At 38.0% G+C, this 14,312-nt stretch overlaps 1 protein-coding gene across 6 annotated transcripts in view; it reads right to left on the bottom strand.

Moving 5' to 3' along the window:
- The window catches only part of PLCB4 (phospholipase C beta 4), a 208,918-nt gene that overhangs the window by 166,613 nt on the left and 27,993 nt on the right, over positions 1-14,312 (bottom strand). The window contains exon 1 of one of the 6 annotated variants that reach the window (XM_055725826.1): positions 8,614-8,631. The exons of the other annotated variants lie outside the window; for them this stretch is intronic. The gene's annotated coding sequence lies outside the window, so the exon portion shown is untranslated. Of the gene's footprint in view, positions 1-8,613; positions 8,632-14,312 lie in introns of those variants that run through there. 6 annotated transcript variants of the gene reach the window in all.

Genomic DNA, 14,312 nt, shown 5'->3' with positions numbered 1-14,312 from the left:
GTGCCTGCAGAACACTAGTCATGTAGGAAGCGACAAGGAGAGCTGAACTGTGGTCCAAACTTTTAACGCATCTCCACCCATCTGCCCTTGTATAGGCGACTATGCAGAGCTGTGACACATTGTAAGAAGAGTTAGCAATTCACTGAAAAAATACTTGCATTTACCTCTTAATTTTTTTTTCTCTTTCCCTTTTTTCAAATTGAGTCATAAAATGATTCAGTTTTATTTCCACAGCCAGTATTATGTTCCTTTTCATTACCACCTGATTGTCTTTTTACCCCTTCACAAAATAACGCCAGGTCTACATGGGAGCTATTAAGGCACAGCTGTGAGAAGTATTCCACTGTCACTGAACTAAACAGCCTCCCTGACTTCATTCTGCAAGTTTGCCTCTGGGTATATTGCATGGTTGGGTTGAATGCCTGTCAACCTATGAGTCGTCCATTAGAGGCACATTCTCTCTTTGGAGAGAATATTTTACTCTCTTTAGAGACAATAATGTACCATTGCACTGTACTTTTGTCTCCCTTTGAACCAGAGATACAGCATTTGTGCATATCTGTCTTTGACAATAAGGCCTGCATAATAAATTCCTGAAAATTATGTTCAAATTAGTGGCTTATCTGCAGTCCAAGGCACACAGCTCCTTATTGCTATTTCAGGGTACATGATCCCCAGTCTTCTTGCTACCCAAATATACAGCTTGCATTTTGGTTCTGTCAATTAAATTGCTGTCAACTGACCATCTAAAATTTCAATAGATAATTTTATTTTTCTTATGCATCACAAGATGTACTATATATACAACATACAACCAGGATACACAAACTAATTAGAGACATACAGTCTGCCGAATTTTCAGACGTTCAGTGCAATATTTGATGAGCATCTGTGCAAGTGCTTTTATAATAGTCAGTTCTGGGGAGGAAGGGTGTGTTTTATTAATGGAACTATTAAATCTTGCCCTTGCACTTATGATTGTTTTAAAAATTTACTCCCTCACTAATCCAGGTATTTCACACAGTTGCCATCCTTGTCTCTGCACTACAGCTCTACCAAACTCTTTCATTTCTTCCCTGCCTTCCCTCATACGCACCTTCTCTTTGCCTTTGTTGCTGCTCCTGACTCCCAGGTTGCCGTTTCCAAGTGACCCTTTAGCACTAACTTGCCTTTTCTTCAAAAGGGAGCCTGGAAGTTAAATGCATCAGAGATCTACTGATTTTCAGCATTCAAGTTATTCACGTCTCAGTTCTTCTGTCACAGAAGTGCAAGGGAGGTTCTCTTTGGCATTAAAAGAAACTATCAGCTATATCACAACCTATGGAAATCCAAGTAATTTCATCTTTGCTGGCAGGAATACAACTGTAGAGATATGAAAGGGAAAGAACTCTTTTCCAGAGCAAAGTGACTTTTCTGTACCACAATACTAATGCTGTTTACCTCAGGATAAAGAATGAAGTACAAACTATGCATTACACCATAAAACTAAATATTGCTCTTCCAGCCATAGAAAGCTGCTTCTTGCCCCAAGTGACTGCAGCCTCAGACCAGCAGTCAGCTTGCGGTCCAAAGTGTGAATAGTGCCCTTCCCGTGCATGACAGTGTAAGCACAGCAGCATCACAGAAGACTGTCACTCTGCATGTCACTAGTAAGTATGACAAACAGCAATATCTATTTTTATAAAATAATTATAAAATAAATTTATCAGTCTCAAATACAATCTAAGCTCCCACCATTTTATTTACATATTTCTTCAATAAAATTATTGTAAAAAATGCTTTTGTGGGGAAGTCAATACCTTGAGTGGTCCTGCAAATATTCACAAATTCAGGCAAGTACAGTTTCACTCTCTCCTACAATGTACTAAAACATCCTTGGATAACAGAACACCACCAAGATGAGAAAAAGCCCATCTGACACTTGGCTATCCAGACTAAAACTGCCCTAAAATATCTCGTATTAATACAATTATTTAAGTCATTCAACAGCCCCACTCAATGTTAGGTTCTGACATATCACAGCTCTCAATCTACAGCAAATCAAATGCAAACTACTGCTTTTCCCTGCAGATGTCTTGCTCAAGAGGGGATTTTATTCTGTAGTCTGTAAGTGCCCTAGAATTGATATGTATATGTTAATGGAACAGTATATAAAGTCACCTCAAAGGCAATTGGTTTGAAATTGTAAACCCCTACAGATGGGATGTAGGGTGACAAGTTAATTTAAAATTAGATTCCTAGATATAGTGCACACCGGGTAATTGAGAGAAGCGTGAGGAGGGAGAAGAAGGTTACTGCTCTATATTTGAAAAGGTGAATCCCTCCTTCATTAGAGGAGGAGGGGAAGGAAATCCAGAACCATACTGCACTAGAGACTGAGCTGCCCATTGCAAGGTTTTCGAAACAGCTGCAGGGATTGGGGATGGATGTTATCAGTGCTTATGCCTTTTCACTATGGGCAAAATCCATCCAAATTTAGGGAAGCCGTTGGGCAGCTGTTGGGGGAATACAGCAGGACCACTGAACACCCAGTCTCAAACAGGCAGGCTTGTGCCCTTCCACTGTCTTCTCCCTCTCCCATGGAGAGACAGCAGCAGAAATCCAGAACAGCAGTATTGCTTTAATCCCTGTCACTGCTCAGAACTGCCCAAGAACTTCCCTGGCAGAACGGTCCCTCTATGCCTTCCCACAGCACCAAGGCACTGCACCAAATCTGGTGCCCAGTTCCTTGCCACTCTCAGCTCAAAGACTGAATCTCCCACCCAGAGCCCATGCAGCAACCCCAGCCCCTTCCCAGTGCTGCACAACAGCAGCACCTACTACAACAGCTGTGCATGCTGGGGAAGAACAATCACCCTGTGGAGCATCTCTCCACTGCACCCAATGAATACCAGTATTTTGCCATTCCTAATTCTGCAAGGCCAGAGGGTGTGGTGGTTTTGCTGCAGACTATACTTCTACCTATGGTAATTATCATTTCTGGAATGCAACTACCATGTGAGACAAAAGGTAAGACCAAAGGGAAGCAAGAAGTAGTTAGCTTTACGTTGTCAGCCAAGCATATCACTTACAGGAGGAACAGACAGAACAAAGACAACGAGCAGAAAATACAGTAGTTTCCTATTTTAATAATGATTCTAATTGCTGACATTCAATTATTCATACACAGCTACATGTCCCTATTGTGCCAGAAGCACCATAGGGGATTTGAAGATAGAGTTGGTATCCTGAACTTAGAAATACTTTGTCTTAAAAATTACTTCAAACACTTGTGTATGAAACATACGCAGCAATGTGAGCATTATGCATACTAGGAAATACGCCAAACACTGTAGGTTAAAGTAACTTGCACAAGAGTGCCCCGTTTTTAGCTCCTGAGGCTCCAGCATTTTGCCTAGTAATTTACACGAGTCCCAAAGTCTGTATTCTCGATTGACATTAGAACTGCAGTTGCAGGTAAGCACATACACACATTCAGAGAGCCACCAAGAAACAAGCTGGACATAACATCTCTAGAGATGTTTCATGACTGAAAGAAAGCAGAAGCAGCAGTTAAATTATTTTTTAATGAAAAGATTAAAAAATAAAAATAGAATAAAAACTATACATGGAGCTCACAGAAAATAACAAGCAGTTCTGAATCAGCACAGCTGAAAAAATCCAATCAAATTTTTGTATCACCCTTTTTCAACTTTTCCAAGAGGAGTCAACCTAAAAGCACAAGGATGTAAAAACGTTTTAGTCTGGCAAAGTAAGAGAAGTTGCATTCCACAAAAGACCTAGTATTAGTTTTGTCACTGTTCCATTTGTCTTCAATGTCTTTTCTAATAAAACCTAGAAGAATGAAGGGTAATATAATTATTTATAAATCTCTATGTAAACAAAAAAGGATTGTCCCTGATTATTGTTTAGTACAGAATTAAACACGATATCAATATTAAATTATTAGGGACTGAGCTGTGTTTATGTTGACCTTACCTTCCAGCGATCGAGAATTTTCCATATACACTAAGTAGGAAATAGCTTACAGGACACAAAGTTGATTTTTATAACGTCAGACAAATTTGCTTTTCTGTCTAAACTAGATTTGTACAAGCAGCCTTACAGCCAGCGTCCAAGAGGCTTTTGTCTTCACCTGCATTATGAGGGGTTTTTTTAATTGATGCCAGATTAAGCTTTTTAGAATACATACCTTGAAACTACTGAAACACTAGGTAACAGTTGCTTATTCAAGCTCCCTTTATGCTAACAATTGACTGTCCACAGCTCCTTCTGTTAGCTAATCGCGCACTACTCTTTCTTGCATATTAGCCAAGGATTATTTGGAATAACTTTTCAGCTTTTTCTCTGATTACTAACTACCCTTCAGCCCCACAGGATCTGAGGAGACTCCGTGAAAAAAGCACATCTTATTCTTCGCTGCTGCTGTAAAAGAAGATGAAACTGAGGAAAGAAGAAACAGCTGACATTCTCCACCTGGCATTTGCATCTGTCAGCAAAGAGAAAGGAAGGGCAAACGAGATAGTAAGAGCATCACAATAATCCCCAGGGCCCTTATGCACACACAAAAGCACACGGTGCACATCTGTGATCCTGTAGACTTGAGAAAAGGAGATCACTGGTCACAAGCACAGAGTGCAGCACAGAACACACCTGGGGAATGAAGAACAGACACTCACATTTTTAAGACAATTCCTGCTCCTGCTAAATCACCTGGCCTTCACTTCCAGTGAAGTAAAAGATTCATGTATCACACACAGCCCTCTTCTACCTTTCTACCTTCACCACCTGTCTCACACTTGCCCTAACCTTTTCACTCAGCAAGTTACAAACACCACTGGTCTTACTTTCCCTGCGTAATAGTCTTTAACACTGCTTTTCTGAAAAAAGTCCTCTTGTCCAACAGGGCACCACTGTTGCTCTTCTCAGATATCTTTATTTACAATTCCCACATACTTTTGCTTTCAGGTATTCAGGACTATGCCTTCTTGTTTCCAAAGTTCTCAATTATTGCCTCCAAAAGCCTGCAGAAGCTGTGCACAAAAGAGAACTAATATACAGTGTATACATATATAGTGTTTTCCTCATCTAACAGCCTTCTTCATATGATATAAATAAAGACTGTCTTTGCAGACAAGCATTTATTCCTCCTGTCAATGAGGATGCTTGAGTTTCATTTTTAGCCCTTACTCGTCATAATCAGACATATATGGTTTCACCTGGGGGACTGAAACTGGACTTCAGACTACTCAGAAATTACGAAGTTCTCAATTTTAGGTTTGATGTGTTCTGGTTTGAGTTGTTCTTAAGAGATTAATCACTAGAATAAAGAAAGAAAAATAATTAAAGCAGTGATACAAGATGGTATATGCCACTGTTGACACTGTATGTTAAAACCATTTGTGTGTTTAATATTAGCACAAAAATAAAACAAGCGTCATGAGATCCATGGGTTTCAAAGAGTGAAAACCATGAACACAAGGAAGATGTTGCAAGTACCTTAGATACTTAGTTGAACAGAAGAGGTTCTGGATACTTGTAAAATAAGGGATGAGTGTAAACTATGGAGGCACTCCCATAAATTCATGGTAAACAACTCAATCTTGAGAAGGGATACACAGGACCACAGGGATAAGAAAGTTACTAGAGAATGGCAACAATAACCTCCACGGATATGGTCTATTGATCTCAGAACTGAGGTTGCTCAAAAGTAAAGGTCAATCAGTAGGCATAGTGAGGAAGACTACAACCCTTCATCTGAAGAACCTGACAACCACCCAAAGGCCACCAGGAAAAATGACTGTGCATGTGGACCAGACAATTGCATATGTTGAGTTCCAGTAAATCTCATGTACATGTAAATGAGTTCTTGGAAGTCTTGTGAATACGTATAACTTTATGGTATATACTTTCCAAAAATTTGCCAGATTCTGGGAGCTTTTATGGTGGAGCTATCCCCAGTGCTACCACAGCACTGCAATAAAGAATACCTTACTTAATAACAGTCTGCTGTTAATGAGTTTTATTATATCGGACTCCTTACCCAGCTGCACCTAGCTTCCCACTTCAGTGAGGTTAGAAAGCGAGGGGGTTTGGATGTTGCAGACCTTTGTATCGGGTTTCCCTTACACACCATTTAGCTGGCACAGGCAAACAGACCCTGTTTCATTGTTATTTTTCTGGGTGTGGGGCAGTTTTTTATTTCTTCAGAAACAAAACCAGAATCAAACATGATGCTTTGTACTTCAGAAGAAATTTTGTGTTTTGCTGTCCTTTAATTTAGCTCCAACCAGTGACTACTGCGGTCCAACGTATCTGCTCCATCAACTCCAACCAATGCTACATGCTCCTCTACTCCGTCATTCCGCAGTTCCGCTACAATACTTTAATTCACTGAAGCCCTGGAAGCTGTTCTTAACATTTCCCGTAATTCTGCAGACAGAATGCAAATTCATACACTTCAAATACGCTATAGGAAAGCAATGTACTGAGAAAGAACCATTTGTGTAGCACCAGTAGATTCCACATGGTCAGTAAAAAAAAAAGACAAAAGAATCCATTTGTGATGAAAAACACATTATCCATGACAAGGCCAAGAACTAGTTCCCCAAGAACTAGTTCCAGCAGCACTAGCCGAATGATAACCTAGATTTTGCTTTTAATTAGTTTTAATTTCTGCAGCCAGTATGTCTAAGAAAGGCACAGCTGGTGAAATCCTGGCACCCCAAACTAGGAGAGCAATATTTCTGTTCGTCTTAAGAAGATCAGGATTTTCATCTGTTGCTACAGTAGCAAATAAATATGGTATTCACTTCTTCGCACTGGATATGATCTCAGAAACAGCTAAATAGGGGCGGAGGGGGGGTAAGTGGCCACATCATTTGCTTAGTTCAACAGCATGCAGACACTTCTAACTTGCTTGGCTTTTGTATTCAAGCTCATTACAGAACTCAGAAGAAAGGAACTTAACTTTATCCTTCACATGCATGGAAAGCAACAAAATCTCATTCTCCACAAGCTTCAAACCTGTTACAGGGCAGATCCAGGGTTCTGTTAAACAAAAGCTGACTACAAATATTTCTTGCCATACAAACCATGTGGAGAAAAGAACAGCAAGATCAGCTGCAGCCATACTAAATTCAGAGTAAGATCCAAAGTATATTTCTTCATATCTTCTAAGAGATGGAAATACAAATTTGGCATTTTAAATTCACCCAAACAGCTGACCCTTTTTTTTTTTGCCAGAAACAGTGTTCTATTGTACTGTATTTTTTCTTTTAATAACAGGTTGCTGATCAAAAAATAAAAACGCTGCACTTTTTTAAATTGCTCAGTACAATTACAGTGAGAACACCAGCTCTTGCCTGCCTAAAAAAAATAAGAATCATCACTGTGACTGACACATCATTGCATCAGAATACTCTTCTGATGCTGTTTTCCTAGCTTCCTTTATACCTTAATGCAACTGGGATGCAAATGGAAAAGCTGAAAGCAAGAATACTTAAAACAGGATGGTTCCTGCAACAAGAAATACCAGAAATGCAAAAATACTTCATGGTATCAGCAGAGATCCTAACGTGACTGTGCTAACTGCTCTCTGACAGATAGAAGGGCACATTTTTTGAAGACTTCTTAAGCAGTGGAAAAATGGCATAAAAAAGCGATACAAGAATCCAAAAATTAGTCAACACAAAGGACCTATTCCTGCACCTCAGATCCATGATGTCTCCGCTGAAGCTATCAGCTGACAGATTTATAGGGGAGTACAAGATGAGAGTAAAAGCACATCAGTACACCATGAGATACTTTTAGCACCAAAGTATTGTAGAACAACCACCAAAACACTGACACTGTCAAAAACTGTGCAGGCTACACAATCTACCACAGGAGCTGCAACACTTTGTGAAAATACCCCATCATATCAACAGTTTTGCCAACCAAATTAAATAAACTGAAGTGAAAGATGAGAGAGAAGGGTCAAAAAAAACCCAAACAAAACCTAAAAAATACCACCAAGACCACCACAACAAAAATCTATACTATTTCTCTTTTAAAGCCCATTAATGCAACTAGAATATCTGATCCCACTGATTTTAGCAGGCTATATAGCAAAACAATGAATAACAAGTCTTCTTTGTATTTACACATCAGGGGTGATTCAACCGATACAAAATGCTATATTTCCTATGAAGCGTACTGGCTGGAAAGCTGTCCAGGGATTAGAACAAATAAAGACTATTCAAGGCTCTTTCCCTTAAATTTGATTCTACTCCAGTAAAACCATTGGATTTTTCCTTTCAACTCCGAGAAGGATTCAGCCTTAAATTACAATAGTCTGATAGCTAAATTTACAGAAGTGGCAATAGCCTGAAAATACAGAACCTCAGAGAGAAAAGAGAACTCATGAAAAAATAAACCTTATGGGATTATCAATTAAGATATTTTAGCTTCCAAACTTAAAATAAATGGAAAATATGCCATATGAACCTCTGTAGATATTAAATTATTTTATTTTTATTATATTGAGACCCATAATTGCACCTGGAAGGAAGGAAAAACTGGATCACTTTGTCCCCATTGGTCTAAAAGCACAAGTACCATCAAGAGACATACCTGACTCACTGGCAGAATGAGCAGCGATGAGACCTGCATTAGCAAGCTTCACATGAAAAAAAATAATTAGGACAGTCAGAAAATTTCAGAGAATTTAATTGTTCACATAGCTAAGAAATAAAATCCCCACTATTTTGGAATTTCAATGAAACAATACCCGAGTAAGGAGTGCCACATCTCTCCCTTTGTAAATACTGCCACGTATTTCATTACATATGCTAAATAAACCCACTTTTGGACCCTAACTTTATCCTCCATTGTGTGCCTGATATTCAAAACTTAGGATTTGTTTTAGAAAATTTGTTTTCAACTGTACAACCCAGTTGGTAGGTAGGCTACAGAAAACAGAATCCTTTACTGAATCACATGTGTATGCATTTCACCAGCTAAGTTTGAGAAATTTGCCTTTATTCCTTCTGTACAGTATTATGTGTATTTGCATAGAAATCTTCTAAGTAAAAACAGGACTGGCTTGACTGGAGTTCATAATGTGGCCTCAGAGAACCAAGGTGTTTATGCTGAAGAGTAATTTGCCTATGGAGAGAACTTACGCATAAAAAGCAAGCAGAGACTAAGGGTCTCTGCACTTAGTATTAAGCATGACAATGAGAAAATTAAGAAATACTAAAACAGAAATGTATTTACAGCAAGACATAATCAAGACTCAAGTTTAAGCCCACTAGCTTGCTCCCATCCTGCTCTTTATTTAGAAGTGGTTCAATTGCACCAGAATGCAAGTAAAACAGAAATGTTTGCATAAGAAGGGCCTTGATAGTACTGCTTTTTGAAAAATTGTTATAAAGGAATGTTCTTGTAACAGACTTATGAAAGTAGTCTTTCTTATAAGCCTAATGGCTGCATGAAGCTAAACAATACCTTCAGTGAAGCAGAAGCCAGCAGCTTTCCTAATGCAGCTCATAAAATCAGTGTATGCAAATTTCTAACCACCACCTATTTCAATTTCCACACGTCAATATCCCTCATTTACAGTTCATCTAAAAAGACTAACAAACCATCTGTACCTCTGTTGAAGTAAAACTTAGACAAATCACTTCACTGAAAAAAGGAGAATATTTTAGACTAAAACATGTAGAACAAAATGTTTGTTTCTACTCTTAAAAAAAGGGAGGTGAGTAAATCTGAACTATTTATTTCATTACCTTTTCTATCTTTTCAAAGGATGTTACGAAACAGACACACCTGATACAAACAAACATCTAAGTGGAACTGACACACTACAGCAAACATTTTGCTTACCAGAAACATTTATAATTCAATTTGGAGACATTAGCAAATGTTAGCTTTCTGACTGTCCTCTTAATGGGTTCTTTAACAACTCAGTAGATGCACAGTAACTGTGGGTATATTAGGATAATCAGTCCCAGGAGTAAATTATTCCATCTAACCTTTTACTAATGTTTAAAACCCAAAAATTACTAAGAGAAAGATCTATTTCAAGCAACAGAGACCTTCTGGTTCAAAGGAAATCTGTCTGGTGGACATGATACTGGATTTTCTCGCTTATGTAACAAATAAATTCGAAGTAATTATATCCTGAAAATTTGTTTTGATGTTTGGGAAACTTCTGGATGATTTAGTTACTCCAGTCTTTGAAGCGTGGTGCAGATGTGCAAAATCCCACAAAGGAAACAAGAGAAATTTTATTTGACAATTAAAAAGCACAAATAAAATTTAGTCTGCTTCAGAATTCTAGTTTCTGGGCTTTTAAAATAATTTTTAATACTTTGTTGAACAGGTTGTTATTTTAAATGACCATCACTAAGGTCTTTTAGCAAAAGGATCAAAGTCTATTAGACTATACCATCAAAGTCCAAATAAAACACATACATTTCCAAGTGTCAAAACATGGTGTCTTTTGCAACCCTGGGCTCCTAAAAAAAAAAAAAAAAAGGTACTGACTTACTGGCTTCACTGTGAAATGGAACAACATGCTTTTTAAAATGCTTTTAAAAAGCATTATTAAAAAAAACCACCACCACCACACACACAAGAAAAACCCACCAAAACAAAAAAACTGCCCAACATTTCAGGATCCTCCAGTCACCAAGAGAATTCAGGTACAAATTTCAGTAACTAAAGAGAAGGAAGATTTCTTTTTTCACCTTTCTGTAAAGTGTCAAGATGTAATATTAATTCTTCCTGTTCTAAGAAAATCTAAAGAGGACTACCAAGCTATTAAACCTTTCAGTGGATCATTTATGGTATGAGTTATTAGCATAATTGGGGGCACACTTTATTCTGACCTTTGCAAAACTTTCATTTCCCAAATGTGATAGATACAAAGTGCTTTTATAATACCAATAATGATTATTTCCTATGGGAAGCTACCAATTATAAGTTGGTGAAAAATGCTATACCGGATGTACATTGAGAAAATGAACACACCTACCAACCATCAGACTAATTAAAGCCATTCTTCAAATATTAATAAAGCTTTTCACTTCCATGAAATATAACCTGTACATTTTAGTTCAACTGCATCCTTGTCAGGTCATTCATTCAACAATAATAAATGTCTGATTAGTGTTTAAATACAGCACTTATGCTGAACATTCACCTTTCCCTGGCAGTAAACCAACACATGTGGGAAGCTGTTTTAATGTTTAACCACTTGAGTCACATTCATGTTGTTTATATCAAGTCACATCAAATGCCAGCAAAAATACTCAAATACAGTAACAAACCCCTTGTGATCTGGACACAATTCTTAAAAATGATGTATATAAAAAAGTAAGCGCAGAAAAGATCACATATAAGGATAAGCAATAAACTGTCAAACAGCATGTGTTTTGGTTTTATAATACTGACTCCAGTACATTCTGGCAAGGTCACAAGTACAACAGCTAGCTGATTCAATAGCATAATTTCCTGATCTTCTGTCACCTGCTGTCTTGTATAACATGCTGCCAAAGGTTGGGAGCTAATGCGCACCAAGAAAAGAAGGGACAGAGAGGGTGAGTGTAGCCTGCCAAAATTCACAACTGCACTAACTTGACAGTTAAAGACAACCGCTTTCCCACCAATACACCCTCAACTACCCGGCGTGCCCAGGTCTGTATGTGGGCATGAGGCATGCCAGAGTAGGAGCGTGTTTTAGCAATACCAGCCTCAGGCACCTAGTTTGCAAAGCATCTGTTAACAGCAGTGAAACCACAGCACACAGAAACAGGGAAGCCTTCCAGAAAACGCAGGAGGTATGGCAAATTCAATCCCTTCACAGGTAGCCCTCCCTGGCTTTTTAAAGCTCTCCCTGGATCCCACTGGATGAATAGGTAAGAGTTGGTAGGCTGCAGAATCGTACTAGAAAGTAAAAGAATCCCTATTAAGGAATACTCAGGGGACAATCATGTACTCCCACACCACAGAGTAAGCTCCAGCTCTTACAGATTAGCCATTCTGTACAGTGTTGCTTTGGCTATATTACCTTATATTTAAAAGGCATTTGCATGATTTCCCATTTATGCTCTTGCCAATTTGCAAACCTTCGCAAATATTTATGATTCCAGATGAGATGGACGTTAAAGTGAACATACTTTTACTACATTGTCACAGCACCTGTAGATTAACATGGAAGAGTATTAATAATGACAAATCTTATTCCAAGTTTTTTGACAATAGAAAACACTCCATGCTGATCTATCAATGATGAAGAAAGGAAAGCTTTTGATTTCCTTTAAAATATTCACCTGGAAACTGGCTCAAGTGTTTAGCATTTTAAAAGGGTAAAATGCCCGCTTCACAAATTGTGTATATATACAATTTATAAAGAAAAAAAAAGTTCTAGAGTCCAGGCAACAAACTGCTCAATTAAGACACGTAAAGGAAAAAGCCCAGTTAAACCAAAACAAATAATTTAAAACACACTTAGAGAAGTTTATCTTTTAGGTTTTTCAGAAAAATCTTGGTAGTCGCTTACCTACATCCTTAAAAACAAATGCATTTACACAAAAGCAGCACACACAAAAGCCAAATGGTTTTCAGGCAGACCTAGATTACTTGTAGACAGGCTTGTAAATCCAAACATTTTTCTATATCTTGGGGCTGGGGGAAAAACTACTTTATTGGGTCTAAAGACTTCACTTTGCTCAGTTCCAACACAGCCACAGACAAATACTGTGCCAATATCCGATATGGACCCTTCAGAGTTAAGGCAGACAGAACTGCTTTTTTACAGGAAAAATGGGTACCAACTTCAAATTCAGCAAACTCAAGTTCCAATTAATCTGAACCAAAAACTTCCCTCATTATAAGTCCAGTATTAAAGAATATTTGATCTGCCTTTCAGAGAGGGAATTAAATTCCTTAGTGGACTACATGTAAGACTCAACATGTGTAAAAGCACACCTTATTAGGCAAAATTTTAAACCTCCTTTATTTAGTTTTCAAAGTGAAAGTTTCAGAAATAACTTGGACAGAGTTACTAAATACTAATGTGAACCAGGCATGCCTGACCATCTTGCTGGAAAGGACCTACTGAATTCATAGAGCCAGATGCTCAGCTTAGGTGAATTCAAACCAAATACAAGCCACAAATATTTTAATAGCTAGGTTAACTGGCTTTTCTCCTCCCATAAGCTCTCACAAGAAGCAAAGATGGGGTTGCTTTCTCAAGGCTAAAACAGAGCTCAGCATGAAGAAAATGACTGAACGATTTTTTTGTCAGACTGAGCAACCCTCTTGCTCACAACCAGGAACCGGATATATACACCTGACCATCTAGACCTGATTTAATGAGGGAAGTGAAGGACTGCTTCCTTTGTATGAGAAGAGTCTGATCATCAGACCATTTATGACAACATCCACTGCAAAACAAGTATAGTCAAAGTCTTCCACATGCACAAGTGTCTGAGAAAAGGACTCTGCAGATCTTTAAAAAACAGTCTATATATCACCATAAGAATTACAAGTAATATCTACAGCAGCTCCAAAGATACGCTCCCAACTGCTAACCCAGACTGCAAAAGATCTCATAATGCTCTTGTTTACGATTTGTATTTTCAGTCTGGTACAGATCAAACAGCAAAAAGTGCAGCTATGAAATCTAAGTAGATTTACTCACTACTTTTCATTGTAATGTTTAACAAGTCTTACCAATTTAGAAAAGAAACAACAGTTAAATATAAACAATTGAAGAGTAGAATGTATGTCATTAAGCAATTAACAACATTCCATATTTCTCTTTCCCCTTTGTTTTACAGAAAAAAAAAAACAAACTAGACAGCAGTTTCATCACTCCACATACTGTAACTTTCAAAACTTGGCAAAGCAACTTTTACACATTGTGTTCCAGATCAAATAATATGTGATTCAAAGATCTGGCAGCAGCTCTTTTGGGAGCTATTTCTTACTTTTCTGGCATATACAACCTGTCGAGTTTAGAAAATTTACTCTTAGTAGATTAAGAGGATGTACACAGAGAAAGGGGAAATCAACGTAACCACACTAATTATAAATGAAGTTTTGAATGCAAATTTGATTTGCCACAGAGACTTCCATTGCCTGCAAGAGATCATTCTGATGCAGAACAGCACATGCCATCTTCCCAAATTCCAGTTTTCGCAGGTACTGCGATCAAGAAGGATTTGTTTAGGTAAACAGCTGCCAGTAGAGCAGACTCCATAACTATGTTGCATACACACACACACTCTCTGTCCTCTAATGCAATACTCATTAAAAGC

The sequence above is a fragment of the Falco cherrug genome, chromosome 13, assembly GCF_023634085.1.
Source record: "Falco cherrug isolate bFalChe1 chromosome 13, bFalChe1.pri, whole genome shotgun sequence".
Lineage (NCBI taxonomy): Eukaryota > Metazoa > Chordata > Aves > Falconiformes > Falconidae > Falco > Falco cherrug.
This window is presented reverse-complemented; position numbering and strand designations above follow the sequence as displayed.